This window comes from Eschrichtius robustus, chromosome 12 (assembly GCF_028021215.1).
Source record: "Eschrichtius robustus isolate mEscRob2 chromosome 12, mEscRob2.pri, whole genome shotgun sequence".
NCBI classification, from domain to species: Eukaryota; Metazoa; Chordata; class Mammalia; order Artiodactyla; family Eschrichtiidae; genus Eschrichtius; species Eschrichtius robustus.
In genome coordinates this window covers 47,990,934-48,006,250 of record NC_090835.1, presented here as the reverse complement: position 1 = coordinate 48,006,250, position 15,317 = coordinate 47,990,934, and the positions used below count along the sequence as shown (strand labels likewise).

Here is a 15,317-nt window from a genome sequence, read left to right as displayed (position 1 = left end):
AATATTTTTTAATAAAAGCACTAATGAAAAGTTAAAGACACAAGAGTTACCCAAAACAAAAGGCTGTAAGACTGACATGACTCCTACCACTCCCATCTATCTTCCTTTACCTGAGTACTCCCAGTCTACTAATCCTCTATCTGAATCGCCTTTCCACTCTGAAGAGTCTATTAGTTACCTTTTATTTTATTTTTATTTTTTGTTTATAGTAAACTTTATTTTCATTGATTTCATTTAACATAATTTCAAAGTAGGTCTGTGCTCTAAGATAAGCAAAAGAACAGATATCCTAAATCTCATTAAGAGATCTTTTTCACACTGTTCCTCTGAGTAGGACACAGGGTTTCAGGGGCCCCAGTGGTGATACTTAACATTTTATCCCTGGAGATATTACCTGTAGATACAGAAAGAACAGATAACACCAACACACAAGAATCAAACTGTATGAGGGTACTACAGGAAGAAGCTCTTGTGTTATACTTTACCCACCTCTTTAGGGTTGTAATGATAATGACTGACTTTTTTCTCCGCAAAATTCAGTGTTGTTTTTTGTTGTTGTTGTTTGTTTTTGTTCAGTGTTGTTTTAAATAAAATGTCAGAATATGTCAAAATGCTGTACTCATTTATCTTAATACACTAAAAATCGTGGAAGTTTAAAAATTCTTCATGAGTCCAATCTGGGCCATGACTACCACTGATGGGGTTTACCCAACACACTAATTCCAAGTTTGGCGACCATCAGCAAACTGGCACCCGCAATTAAGCCTGCAGGCATAAATTTTCCAGAGTGGTAGAATCTCATTCCCATAATGCCAGCCAAGGTTCCAGATGTAACAAAGAAAACCTAAATGTTCCTTGGATCCTGAGACCCCTGATAGGCACCCAGGCCCGCTAAACCACCGAAGAGGAGCCCGGCAGCCAGAGACGGGACACTGCCTGCTTTTGCATAGCCAGTGATGCCACTTATCCCACGCGAAGCAACCAGTGCTGCGTAGCCAAAACCAATACAATATAAAGGCACTAGTGGGCTGGAGTCCTTCTGCATTGTTCTCTTTCACTCTGTCCAGACAGATTACACCAGGCCTGCACCTCCTTCCCGAAGGTCTGCACTGGCCGACAAGGGCGCACATGCCTTGGGGTGGAGAGTCGCCAAAGTAAACTTTTAACTTTTTTTTTTTTTTAATTAATTAATTTATTTTTTGGCTGCGTTGGGTCTTCGTTGCTGCTCACGGGCTTCCTCTTGTTGCGCTGAGCGGGGGCTACTCTTCGTTGCGATGCGCGGGCTTCTTGTTGCGGTGGCTTCTCTTGTCGCGGAAGACAGGCTTTACGTGCATGGGCTTCAGTAGTTGTGGCACTCAGGCTCAGTAGTTGTGGCTCTCGGGGGTCTAGAGCTCAGGCTCAGTAGTTACGGTGCACAGGCTTAGTTGCTCCGCGGCATGTGGGATCTTCCCGGACCAGGGCTCGAACCCATGTCCCCTGCATTGGCAGGCGGATTCTTAACCCCTGCACCACCAGGGAAGCCCTTAACTTTTAATGATCTCCTCTGGGTATCTTTCAGTCCTTTGTCACAGACTAAGGGCCACAGTTAAAGAATTTTTCCTAAACACAGGGAGCATCCCCAAAAGTATTTTGAAGAAGTTAGAGTCCTCATCTGGGCTGTCAGATCTTCATCAGCTTGTGCACATGTAGGAAAGCCCCAGAATGGATGCAGGAGGCAGAATGGTGTAACTCCGAGAATGATACTCAAGATCCTGGATCTCCAACATGGTCCCCTTATGGACCAGAAAAATCTCACAAAATAGCAGTGGATCTTTTAAAAGCTCTTCTCAAGGTTTTCCCTGCCTGCAGTGGTTGCTCTATTATTCACACCTGCAAACAAAAGAAAGATGAATTTAGGGCAGACTTTAAAGCCCATCTGAAAGCTCTCTTCCTAAGGCATTCTGATTTCCATACAATAGATGACGCTGCCCAACCTGCTCTAACTGCCTTATTGGTAAATGTATTTTCTCCTGAGATAAGTAGATTGATTAAAAGGCAGAAAATAGAATGGGAAGTCACAGGTCTGACCAAATTTTGAGTTGTTCGTATATTTTGGAAATTAAGCCCTATTGGTCACATCATTTGCAAATACTTTCTCCCAGTCCGTAGGTTGTCTTTTCCTTTTGCTTATGTTTTCCTTTTCTGTGCAAAAGCCTATAAGTTTAATTAGGTCCCATTTGTTAGCTGAGCACTTTGAAAGGATATCTCTTTTTTTTTTTTTTTGGCCGAGCAGCTTGCGGGATCTTAGTTATCTGACCAGGGGTTGAACCCAGGCCCCCGGCAATGGAAACATGGAGTCCTAACCACTGGACCGCCAGGGAATTCCCTGAAAGGATATCTTTTTAGGTGCCCTACAATCTGTCCTTGGTATAGAAGAGGAAGAATTCCAGCCAAAAATCCCTAATTTAATCAAGTTACCCTGATATCTGCGGGCTACCTCTAATACTGACATTGGGAAAATACAAAGTGCAGAACCTATAAATATTCAGATAGACGTAACTAAACCTCTTCCCAAATTATCTCAATATCCATTAAAATCCGAGGCCACACAAGGCCTCACGTTAGACCAAATCACCCAGGGGCTAACCGTTCCCTGTACCAGACCCGGTGTGTGGCTGTTAGCATAACTGATGCCATCTTGCGCCCTTACAATTTCTACTGTTTTTCACTGACTCTACCCAGGACTGTACTGTGCAGTGAATCATTTCTGTACTGTACCGTGCAGTGAATCACTTCTCTGTCATAAAGGGCTTTTTAGTTAATAAATATCGTTTAATAATCATTAGGTCCAGGTAGCCTCTATGCCTCATAGTCCCCAGACAATGATGAAAACCTTCCCTGACGTATTCCCAGCACCCATGAGACTAGTTACCCGTTCATAAATCTTAACTTACGAATGCACCTACCCCCATATCCTAGGTTAACTATAAAAAATTGTCCCAATGGTCCTTCATTTTTATTCCCTTCTGCCTATAAAAGCTCTTGCTTTGTATACTCCTCAGAGCTCCTCTCTACCTGCTAAATTGGATGCAGTCTGATTCAGGAATGTCATGGTCCGAACGCGGGTTGGAAAAGAATTTCCAGATACAAGGCAGAATGTAAAGAAGATAGAATTTATTAAAGGGAAGGGTTGCTGCCAGAAGAGCAGGCCGGCTTCCTGATAATCAGGGAGAGCCGACCCGGAGCAAGGGTTACTGGTCTGTTTTTATATCCAGGGAACAAAGGAAGTTACGAGTCACCTGCTGTTTGGGCAGGGTATGCATACTTCCAGTGTGCAGAGCAGGAGAAGAACGGGGCAAATACCTTTCCTTATATGGGTTGGGAAAGGGACAGGGCATGCTTCTTGGGAGGGATCAGGGATATTGTAATGGTTGCTACGTGACAGAGTGATCCGGTAACTCCCTGTCCCTCGATGTTGGCCCTTTGAGTTTATCTTGTCCCTTGTCCTTGGAGCACCACAATGAATTGCTAATTAAAGCCAAGAGAGCTTTAAAATTTGCTCAGTTGAATTTTGTTAACGGGAGAAAACACTTGAAAGCTGTGGTCAGGAAAAATTTTGTGTGCCTGTGGACTGGGAATGAGCAAGTATCCCTGGTTGTGGTGGTGATGGGGGAAGGGACTGTCCTGAACGGAACCTTCCTTAGGATTTGGTTCCTCTCCTTGAACGGGGCCCCAGAGGGTAATGAGTGGCCCCCTTTACAGCTCCTCCTGGCCAGCCTGGTCATCTAGATCTTGCTGGTCCCTGATTTGACCCCTGGCTTTGATCCCGTTCTTCCCTGGAGGGAGGGAGCCCTGGAGGGATGCCCTGAACACACATGGGGAGGGGTGTAGGAAAACAGGATAAGACGGATGGAGCTCTGGGGTACCAAGAAAAGGCAGGCGCCCAGTGGGTTAGGTGGGGGGTGTGGGGACCACCTCCTAGGCTGGGCTCAGAGGTCGTCCAGCAGGGCACTTGGTCCCGGGAGAAGCCGAGACGTTAGCCCTCCCAGCTTCCTAGAGAGGCCGAGAGGCCCGGGGCGGTGACGCGCTTGCGCGATACGGGGTCAGCGGAGAGCCGGGCGCGGGGTTGCTGGCGCGGCCTGGGCCGTATGGTCAGGGGACCTAGGGGCTCGCGGCCTTGGGAGTCGGTGAGCGGGGCGGGGGGCGGCGTGGGGGGGGGGAGCGGGGCGGCGGGGGTTGTCGTGGGGGCGCGGGGTTCCCGGCGGGCGGCGGGTGAGGCTCGGCCTGGAGGCTGCTCCCGGGCTGGGGTCTGGCCTGGGAGCCCAAGCCGCCGCGGTGAGGGCGTATCTGCCTGCGCTTCGCTGCCCGGGGCGCGAATTTGGAGTAATGGTTTCTGTGTTTTATCACTTCTCCCAATTATGCAAACAAAGCGTATTCATTACATGTAATTAGATGACGCGGGTGAGCGTTAGAAAAGTGAAAGTACCCGCAATCCGTTGTTTTCGTTCGGAGGCTTCCTGACCTTTTAAAATTTGTGCACGATTATGCAAACTCTTATACATGTACAAATATATTTTTTTAAGAAGTGGGATTATTTTACTCGTTTTTAAAGATAATCTATATATTTTATCTTTAATTTAAAAAATTGAGGTGTAATCCACATAGAACAACATATTGGTTTTAGATGTACAACATAATGATTCCGTATTTGTATACTGTTGCTTTTAAAAAGCTCTTTTTAGTATTGTGATAAAATGTACATAACATTTACCACACGATACATAAAAATTGATCATTTAAGCCACTTTAAAGTGTACAATTCAGTGGCATGTACATTCATATTATTGCTTTTTGAAAATTGTATCGTCTTCAACTTGTGGAATGCATTTGTTCATATATTGGTTAAAATTGGGGCCAGCAGTATGACACCACTGAGACATATTTTTGCAAGTATAATTAAAAACACATTTTGTTTGCAGTTTATTTTCCATAGTACACATTACATGAAGCTGTAAATGCTCAACAAGTGATGTGTATTAGGTTGATTGTTTTCAGGATGAAAGAGTACTATATAAAATACAGTTTTTAAACACAAGGTAAAGCTGTAACCTAAAACCACTCTACTGTCTTGTCACTTACATTGGCCTAAGAAATCAGAGAATGTTCACCTTCTTCAGTTAAAAGTGTGGCCAGGAAACAACACCATTCTGTTTCAAACTGTTTGCATTTCAGAACTGAAAACTTATTAATATTAGGTGGGTTATTTTGCAAGGAAGTGTCAGAGAGCAGTTTTAGCTGTAATTTGATTTCAGGGAACTTTCCGTCTGTTATACGCATGTGTATTTTCAGGGGCTGAAAATGTGTGTGTTTTCAGGGGCTGATGAATGCGGCTGCTCTTACATGTTGCTCTTAATGTTGAGGAAAGGCCGACAATTTTTGGTCAAAAACCCCTATGTGTACTTATAAGGAAGCAAAACTGATAAAAGCATAAAAGATAGTAACTTTGCCACTGTTAAGTTTTCTGTGGCTCCCGGTATCCAGGAAGTATTAATGCATGAGCATTCTATGATGTCATGCTCAAGAGTAAAAATACAGAAAGTGTAGTAAAATATGACTCATATTACTTTGCAATCTTCAGTATTTTTAATATCAGAAACTGTCTGAAAGAGGTCCCTCAGGTGTCATCATGTGCTCCACAAGATTGAATTTTTGAGCTTATATTTTTCCTTCCCTTATCTTAGACCTCTTATCTTCCTTTCTTGCTTTATTTTACCACATAGCACCTGTCACTATCTCTGTCTCATTGCCTGTCTTCCCATAAGCTGTTCAAGGCAGTGCATTCTGTCTGCGTTATTCACTGCAGAGACCTTAGTGCCTAGAACATAATATAGATGCTTAGTAAATATTCGTTAAATTAATGGAAGAGTGAATTCAAATTGTAGATAACAATTGATAGTATTCAGTATCCTTGATTGCCAAGTTAATCCTTAATATCCAAGATAGAGATAAATTAAGAAAACCAGTAAGAACTCAAACATCTTCAATTTAAAAACCTTTTTATTTTGAATAATTGCAGACACACAGAGGGTGTCAGAACTTTACAGAGTTCCCTTATATCTTTACCTGGTTTACCTAAAGGTAATATCTTGCATAACCACAGTACAGTCATCAAACTTAAGACATTTGCAGGGGTCCAATACTATTAATTAAACTGCTGATTTATCCAGAGTTCATCACTGTCTCGCTAATGTTCTTTTTCTGTTCCAGGATCCAGTCTACAATCCCTCATTCCATTTAGTTGTCACGTCTTCTAGTTCTCCTTCAGTCTGTGACAATTCCTCAGTTTTACTTGTTTTTCATGATTTTGACACTTTTGAAGTATTTTGTATTTGTAATTTTAGAGTGACCCTCTCGATTTGGTTTTGTCAGATGTTCTCCTGCTTAGATTGAGGATGATATCAATATGTTTTCTTACTGGTGATACTACTCTTTTTTTTTTTTTTTGGTTGTGTGGGGTCTTAGTTGCGGCTCGCGGGCTCCTTAGTTGTGGCAGGCGGGCTCCTTAGTTGCAACTCGCCAGCTCCTTAGTTGTGGCATGCGAACTCTTAGTTGTGGCATGCATGTGGGATCTAGTTCCCTGACCAGGGATCGAACCCCGGCCCCCTGCATTGGGAGCGTGGAGTCTTATCCACTGCGCCACCAGGGCAGTCACTAAATTATTGTAACTTTGGCCATTGGGAACTCTTTCAAGTTGGCTCCTGTTTCCCCTTACATGCTCCCTTCCTTTTTTGTGTCTTTCTCTGATTTTCAGGCACCCCAAGCTATTCATCTTGTATTTTCATCTCCCCCAGCCCTGGAATCAACCATTTCTGCAAGGATTCTTGGTTTCGTTTATTGTAGAATGGTATTGAGAAACCAAATTTTGGGCACTAGGTTGAGCTCATTTCTTAATTGGCAAATTTGTATAAATATTATCTTAACATTTTAAATGTGTACTAGAAGCAATCTTTCTTTAGTGGCAATTGTCTTAGAAACTTGTTTATTATTAGTGTATAAAATAAACCTTATGTACCCTCTCACTGGCAGGAAAAAGATGAGAACAAGAGATTACTTAATGGGGATTTTAAAAGGAAATCAAAATTACATTGCATATTGCTTTGCAATGTTGTGTTGCTTTCTGCTGTGTAACAGGGTGAATCAGCTATATGTATACATGTGTCCCCATATCCCCTCTCTCTTGCGTGAGCAAATATTTATTGATTAACTATTGTGTGTCAGGTAATGGGGACCTATTGTAATAAATATGGCAGCTCAGATTCCTAATCCTATGAAGTTTACACTGTAATTGGGGAAAAAGGGAACAATAGGCACATCATTGAAATTTCTGAATATATTACCTAAAAGGTATGTAACCTAAAAGGTATGTAAGAAAGAAAACAGAAATTCATAAATTCATAGAACACCAGTGACTTACATATAATTTTAAAATAATCCTTCTTTGACACATCTGTTGACATAGCATTTCTTAAAGATGTGTCATACTGAAAAAGGGGGAATACTATAGTCCCATTCTATTGGCAGATACTCTTGGAGATTCCCAATTAATATATTACCAGGCTCTGAAAAGTTCTGAAAGTAAGATATCTGTTTCATTTTCTTTAAGCTTTCCAAAGCTTGTATTTTTTTTTTTTTACAAATGCAGCTCTGTAGTTTTTACCAGATCATATAAAAATGTATTTGAAATAATATTGTAAAGAACAGTATAAAGAAGCAAATATAAATCATCTGAAATCACACCATCCTGAGATAACCACATAAGCATTTTGCTGCTGCCGTTCCTTTCTTTTCATCTCTCCACATCTGTATAATGACACAGTCAAATGTGTATTTAGAGATTGTTCTAAAATACTGTCCTTATTGTATATGCACTTTTCTCTTTTTTTCTTTTCTCTCACCTCTCTATCCTGAAAATCACTATTAAGGATCTGGCTGTTACTTTATTCCATATTCATATTATCATGTACAAATTTTTGTGTAAGAAGATGTTAAATAGGATTGGTCCTGTACTCAGAGTGGGCTGAAACCCTAAACAGAAATGATGAATGATAAGTGTCAAAACATTCTAACCATTTTTAGAGAGAGGCCCCAGACACATTTTCACATGACTTATTAAAAGGTGAACAAAATTGGGCCTGTGAATCTTAGTCACCCCCCAACTTGAGCCTATGTGTGAATATTTATTTATATGAAGAGTGTTGGTTGGCCTGAGAGTGAGCCAGCATTTCCTCTTCCTAATATAGGAGGGAATGCTATCTTCCCACGTGCCAACCCAAGTGCAAGAGTAGGGAGTGAGGAAGGCAGTAATAAAGTCCTTTGAGAAGATTAAAGGAGGCTTGCATAAGAAGATTCTGCCCTGTTATTTTCTGACTGGATGCTTGTTGACCTAAGGGAACTAACTCATCAGCCCAGCCAGCACCACATCCACTTCTATTACAAAAGAATTCTGAGAATATGATATAGTCCTACAAGGGTTTGGGGAATACGCCATAAAATCAGAGGCTGCTAGAATTCCCCTGACATCAGAATAAGAAGAGAAGATTACGATGGGAGTAAAGTACATTTCCACAGATGTGGGGCAAGAGGGTAAGTTTTCCATAAGTCAGGTGATACCATAGATGTAAGTAGGCTGAAGCCGCCTTAAAAGAATCCCCTTTCAGGGTACCTGGCAGAAGGAAACGACCCCAAATATAAATCCTTTGAAAAGGAGGTAAGAGAAAATTTTAAAAGGATAAACCAAAAGTGCATCACTCAAATTAGGAAAAGGTGGACTATAAAAGGCCACTGCACCAAGGTGCCTGGGGTAGGGGTGCCAACGAAGAATCTACAAATGCATTCTGAAGAGGAGCTAGCAGCAGTTGGATGTCTGCCGTAACAGACAGCATATAAGAGCCAAGAAAGAACTCCAGACAGCATCAGATTTTGCCTGGTTGCCTCTCATTTCTTTTCCCTGCTCTGACACTGGAAGAATCAGAAGCAGCAAGAAAGTGAGGAAGGCAAGCAAGAACAAGATAGAAAAACAGTGAAAGAATAGATGGTACTACATCACTACTCACCCCCTCCCTTCTCATCTTCCTCACTGCCGCTTTGCAGAAGCAAGAATCCAACCTGAGCTAGGGGTAAGGGAGAAGATTTGAACTGGTTGAGAGATTGAAGTTTTGGTATTAGGTTAGCCTGGGTTTTTTATTATCTTTTTAAAGAAATATTTATTTATTTATTTGGCTGCCTCAGGTCTTAGTTGCAGCACACAGGATCTTTGTTGCCTCACCTTTTTAGTTGTAGAATGCAGGATCTTTAGTTGCGGCATGCGGGATCTAGTTCCCTGACCAGGGATCGAACTTGGGTCCCTTGCGTTGGGAGTGCAGAGTCTTAGCTACTGGCCCGTCAGGGAAGTCCCGGTTTTTTATTAGCTTAAAAAATGGGTGGAACTGCCAAGAGGTCTGAGATCAAGATTAATTCAGGGACAAGGAATATCCCAGAAAGTCTGTTTGGTCATCAGTGGAGAAAAGTAAGTTATTTGCTTTTTGCATTCCCTTGAGACTATCACATTTAATAAATAACATATAGATATAGATAGATAAATATAGATGTCTTGTATATATATATCGTGTGTGTATCACTATTAAATATATAAAATGCAAAAAAAATTGCATATAAGATGATAGAGCAAAATGACAGAAAGAAGAAAATGTCCCTGAAAAATGCCCATCTGCTTGCTTGGGATTTCCCCTGTTCTTTTTTTTTTTTATAAATTTATTTATTTATTTACTTTTGGCTGCGTTGAGTCTTCGTTGCTTCACGCAGGCTTTCTCTAGTTGCGGTGAGTGGAGGATACTCTTCATTGCGGTGCGCGGGCCTCTCATCTCGCTGGCTTCTCTTGTTGTGGAGCACGGGCTCTAGGCTCTAGGCACACGGGCTTCAGTAGTTGTGGCTTGCAGGCTCTAGAGCAGACGCTCAGTAGTTGTGGCGCACAGGCCTAGTTGCTCCGCGGCATGTGGGATCTTCCCGGACCAGGGCTCGAACCCGTGTCCCCTGCATTGGCAGGTGGGTTCTTAACCAGTGCACCACCAGGGAAGTCCTCCCCTGTTCTTTTGAAAGCCATTTTCATTTGGGAATGAAACTGGGCAGAGGGATGAAGCTCTGGGGGAGAAGAGGCCTGCTCCATCTCAGGTTGCTCCACAGGCCTGGGGGCTCCCATTTGTGGTATAATCTTAACAAGTTGATGAATGAAGCTTTTCTTCTGTCCTCAGAAGCTAGTTGGGACCTGGAAGGAACCCTGAGGCATTAGGATACCTGAATTTAATTGGGCAGTTTCAGCTCACTGGCCCCATCTCTTTACTATGCTGTGGGGCTTTCATTCAGACTTCGAAAGGCCCAGGAGGTCATTAACTTTTTTTTTTTTTTAAAGGAATGGTTTTCTTTTTTTTTTTTAATTTTCTTTGGCTGTGTCGGGTCTTAGTTGCCACATGTGGGATCTCTGTCTCAGCATGTAGGAATTGTGGTGCACGGGTTTCTCTCTAGTTGTGGCCCTTGGGCTTCATGGCGCGTGGGCTCTCTAATTGTGGCGTGGAGGCTTAGTTGCCCCGCGGCATGTGGGATCTTAGTTCCTTGACCAGGGATTGAACCATCGTCCCCTGCATTGGAAGGCGGATTCTTTAACACTGGACCACCGGGGAAGTCCCAGGAAGTCACTAAATTTTATCCATGTTCATGGTTGCAGGGGCTGGGCTCAGAGGGCTGGAATCTTTTGCCATATTCACAGGCAGTTGCCCTCATTTTTCTGTTGGTCCGTCTTCTCGTCACCTCTTTACAAATACTTCACTGACCTCTTTGGACATTTCTGCAGCAGCTGCTTCAGAACAGGTCAGCTGGGAGGCTTATGTTTGGTGCTAATTTCCCTGTGGGTCTCAATTTCCTGAGATAGGTCAGTGCCATTTACATTTCCCGCTGGGTGTGTTTCTTCAAAATATTTCTCTCTGGTCTCCAGTTCATTCTGTTGCGTCTCACTCCCGGATTTCTCTGCACCTGAGTGCCTTTCTCTTCCCCAGTCTGTTCTGCAAGTTTGGCTGGGAAAGTCTCTCGCCTCTTCCTGTGACTCTCAGCTTCCTCCTGAGCAGCTCCCATCGGTGCTGCTGCGGCTCAGCAAGGCTGGAGCCTGCCCCTGCCGCTCCGGAGGCACCTTTCCTCTTCAGCCTCCTCTTGTTGTTGTGTCTTCAAGTCTCTTTTTACAGGCCTTCAGTTATGTACCTTATCACTTCTCAGTTTTCCTTTGCTTTTGTTTTCTATGTGTACTTATTTTCCTTACCCCACCCCCTTGTTTCTCAGCAAAGCTTCATTTCTCTGCCAAAACTTCAGCAGCTTCCAAAGTAGTTCTTCAATTGATTCTCCATCCCCTTGTAGCAGCACTGCAGTTTCTTTTATCTGGATGATGGTGGGGATATTGAATAATAGCCTCCGAACTGAGAAGAAACTTTGAGACCAAAAAATGAAGCAGGCAACTCCATGAAGTGTAATTATGACGTTTATTGTGGGTACTTACATAGTGGCAGTATGGGCAGACAACCACCAGAGGCATTTGCAGCTGAACTCTGCGCTGCCAGAAGGGGCATGGGGGAATTTATTTGTTTATTTATTTATTTAAAAATGTTTTCTTATTTATTTATTTAGTTTATTTATTTTTGGCTGCACTGGGTCTTTGTTGCTGTGCGCAGGCTTTCTCTAGTTGCGGAGAGCCAGGGCTACTCTTCGTTGTGGTGCGCAGACTTCTCATTGCGGTGGCTTCTCTTGTTGCAGAGCACGGGCTTTAGGTGTGCAGGCTTCAGTAATTGTGGCACATGGGCTCAGCAGTTGTGGCTTGCTGGCTCTAGAGCACGGGCTCAGTAGTTGTGGCACACGGGCTTAGTTGCTCCGTGGCATGTGGGATCTTCCTGGCCCAGGGCTCGAACCCGTGTCCCCTGCATTGGCAGGCGGATTCTTAACCACTGCACCACCAGGGAAGCCCCGGCATGGGGGAATTTAAAGGGACCAAAGCTAAAGATAGAATCTGACTACTAAGCGAGAAGCACATTCGTGCCAATGGGAACTGGGGGTTTCTCCTCCCTTCTGAGGTCTCATGAACATTATTCCTCATGGACCATTAACCATCTGGACTAGCAAAATGCATTCTTCCAGTTTTCGTATCAGATGAAGGCAAGAGTAAGAGCTGATAGGGAACTTATCTGGCTTGGGTGCATTCCTCGTGAGTAGGCTAAAGCTCAGAAAGGGGACTGTGGGCCTAAGATGGAGCTGACAAAATGAAGTCAGTGTGGTCCAGCCACATAGATGGCATGCTTTCTTCATCCCATCTCAGTTTACAGTCATCTTTTTGGACAGTCCTAGCAGTACTTGCTGAGTTCAGGAGATGTTTGTAGGTGATGATGGCTTCTGGTTGAAGTAACGGTTTCTTTAAATTTTCTTAACAGTGGTGGGAGGTGGAAGGTTCCACCCTTTCAGGGGAAGATGACCGATCATCATCTGTGACTTGTGCACTGAGTAATTGGGCCACTTTACAACAGGTGCCAAGATCTGCAGTCTACCTCATACTTCAGTTGGAGAACGGAGGGAATGAAAAGTGCCCATTGAGCTGAGAAGATAGCTTAAGACTGAAAAAGAAGGCAGGCAGCTCCATATAATCAGTGGATCAGTTTATTAGAGGGTAATTTACTCACATGGTGAGATCAGGTGGGTGAACTAGAAGCATTTGCAGCTGTACTCCACACCACTGAGGGGCCACTGGGACAGCTTTATAGTTAACCTAGGTATGGGGGTATGTGCTTGGAAATAGGAAGTGCATTTCTTTTTTCTTTTCTTTTCTTTTTTTTTTCCAGGAAGTGCATTTCTAAGTCAAGTTTCATGAATGGGTAACTAGTCTGGTGGGCGATGGGAATGTGTCAGTGAAGGTCTTCATTGTTGTTTGGAGACTGTTAGAGCATAGAGGCCACCTGGAACTAACGATCCTAAAACAATATGTATTAACTACAAAGCCCTTGATGACAGAAAAGTGATTTTACCTCATAGTACAGTTACAGGAAGGGTCACTGGAGGGACAGGAGGAATTGAATGGGCCCATGATGGTGGCAGTTATGCTAACAGCCATACATTACTTCTTTGTAGACTCTTTTGGTTTGGTTTTGTTTTAATATGCTCTTTCTGGCTTTTTTCTTTTGCATGTTGTGGTTTTGGGCAGCATTTTACTCTCTTTTGTTCTCTACCTCATTTGTCAATTTTTGTCTTACCTTGTTCTCAGTTCAACCAGCCTTCTTTGGTTTGGTTGTTGACTCGGTGGCTAAAACAGAACAAGGGCCAGCCGGGTTTCTTTTCCCTTTTGCAGTTACTTGAGCTGCAGCCACCATCTACATACAACTGCCCTTCAAGGACGTGTAACCTATTCTGCTGAGTGCCCACCTCTTCAGTCCTGGGAGCTGATACTCAGTACCCTTTTTTTTTTTTTTTTTTTTTAATTGGCTGCACCATGCGGCATGTGGGATCTTAGTTCCTTAGTTTCCTGACCAGGGATTGAACCTGGTCAGTGAAAGCATCGAGTCCTAAACACTGGACCTCCAGGGAATTCCAGTCGCTTTGTTTTTTAAGCAGAATTATTGATCACTTTGCTGATTATAAAAATAATGTACAATTCAGGGAACATAGAAAAACAGGAATGGAAAGTCCTCTAATCCCACTTGCCAGAGGAGATAAACTGCTGAAAACACTTTGGTGGCCAAGGCTTAGGAACTTTTTTGTGCATATGCAAACTGTGCTTTATTTTTATTTTGTTTAAGACATAAATAAGTGAGTTCATAACTATAATTTCTAAAACTTGCCTCTTAGTTTACTTTTTTGGGGGGGAAATTGGGAAAAGACAAAAAATATAAAGAAGAAAATAACAGGCAGGCGTATTTCCAACACACAGGAGTAACCTCTTCCAACATTTTGGCATATTTGCAGTCATCATTGTACAATCTTAAAAAAAAAAGAGAAGAGACCTTGTACATAAATGTTGTGTTAAAAAAAATCAAATCACTACAAATAAACTAAAGTCTCCCTTTAACTGTTATTTCCAATCTCTCCACTCCCACAATCAGTAGGAGTTTTTGTAAATCCTTTTAGGCCATTTAAAAACCTTTCGAGTGCTTTTATGTACATCACACCTAACAAATTTACACATAAATATGATTTTAGGTTTTTTCTCCAGTTATACCTAAGTTCTTTTCAACTTAGCATACGTTTTTGATACTGTTGGGAAAAGCAGTCAGGTGCAGCTGCTTCTCTCTAGCATAACTCTGCAAGAGTAGCCCTGGCTGAGGACATTTTCTTGCAAAGAAATCAAGAGCCCTCATAGCCTGTGCTGTGCTTACAGCCTTTTGAGGGACTATCTTTACCTGTTCAGTGCTTAATCTATACTCCTTTTTTCTTCTTTTTTTTTTCCTGGAGAATTATGTTTTTTTAAAAATTTTGTTTTATTTTATTTTTGGCTGCGTTGGGTCTTCGTTGCTGCGCACAGGCTTTTCTCTGGTTGCGGTGAGTGGGGGCTACTCTTCGTTGTGGTCCGCGGGCTTCTCATTGCGGTGGCTTCTCCTGTTGCTGAGCACGGGCCCTAGGCATGTGGGCTTCAGTAGTTGTGGCATGTGGACCCAGTAGTTGTGGCTCTCAGGCTCTAGAGTGCAGGCTCACTAGTTGTGGCGCATGGGCTTAGTTGCTCCGCGGCATGTGGGATCTCCCCTACGGTCTCGAACCCGTGTCCCCTGCATTGGCAGGTGGATTGTTAACCACTGTGCCACCAGGGAAGCCCCCCTTTTTTCTTCTTAAGTGCATGTGTCAGTGGCCCCCAGGCCCTCCCTTGCTTTCTGTATTTCAGACCCCATGGGTAAGGGACCAAGGTCCTTCTACTGTATCATGAAGGGTGGTGCTGGTATCTGTTCCGCCCGCATGGCTTTGGCTGCGAAGTGGATCCGTTGGTCATGGGGGACCAATGGATTGCAGGGGGTTGAATCTTGTACACACTATTTTCTTCTCTTGCTCTAAGTGAACACTGTATCACTTGAGCCTAGTGTGTGTGTTGTCTGCTCTCAGGAACTTAGAATTGTGCTCTGGTCTCTTCTGTGCGTGGCACTTACCTGCTTTTTAACCTTGGCTGCATAGCATGACCACCCAGTGAACAGTGAAACAATTGTATTGTTTCTTAAAGGTCTAGTACAGTCTTTTAAATTGTTGTATGGTATTTCATCCTATAAAGTGCTACACTT

The 15,317-nt window shown here is 43.1% G+C and overlaps 1 protein-coding gene and 1 pseudogene across 3 annotated transcripts in view; one reads left to right on the top strand and one right to left on the bottom strand.

Annotated features, from left to right (window-relative positions):
* Window positions 1-671: 671 nt before the first annotated feature.
* On the bottom strand, window positions 672-1,045 carry LOC137773652 (transmembrane protein 14C pseudogene; annotated as a pseudogene).
* Window positions 1,046-4,078: 3,033 nt separating this feature from the next.
* ZNF445 (zinc finger protein 445) overlaps window positions 4,079-15,317 on the top strand; it is a 29,801-nt gene continuing 18,562 nt past the window's right edge. Inside the window, exon 1 of one of the 3 annotated variants that reach the window (XM_068559316.1) lies at window positions 4,079-4,166. The gene's annotated coding sequence lies outside the window, so the exon portion shown is untranslated. Of the gene's footprint in view, window positions 4,167-9,461; window positions 9,545-15,317 lie in introns of those variants that run through there. The other 2 variants (XM_068559319.1, XM_068559317.1) reach the window with 2 other exon arrangements.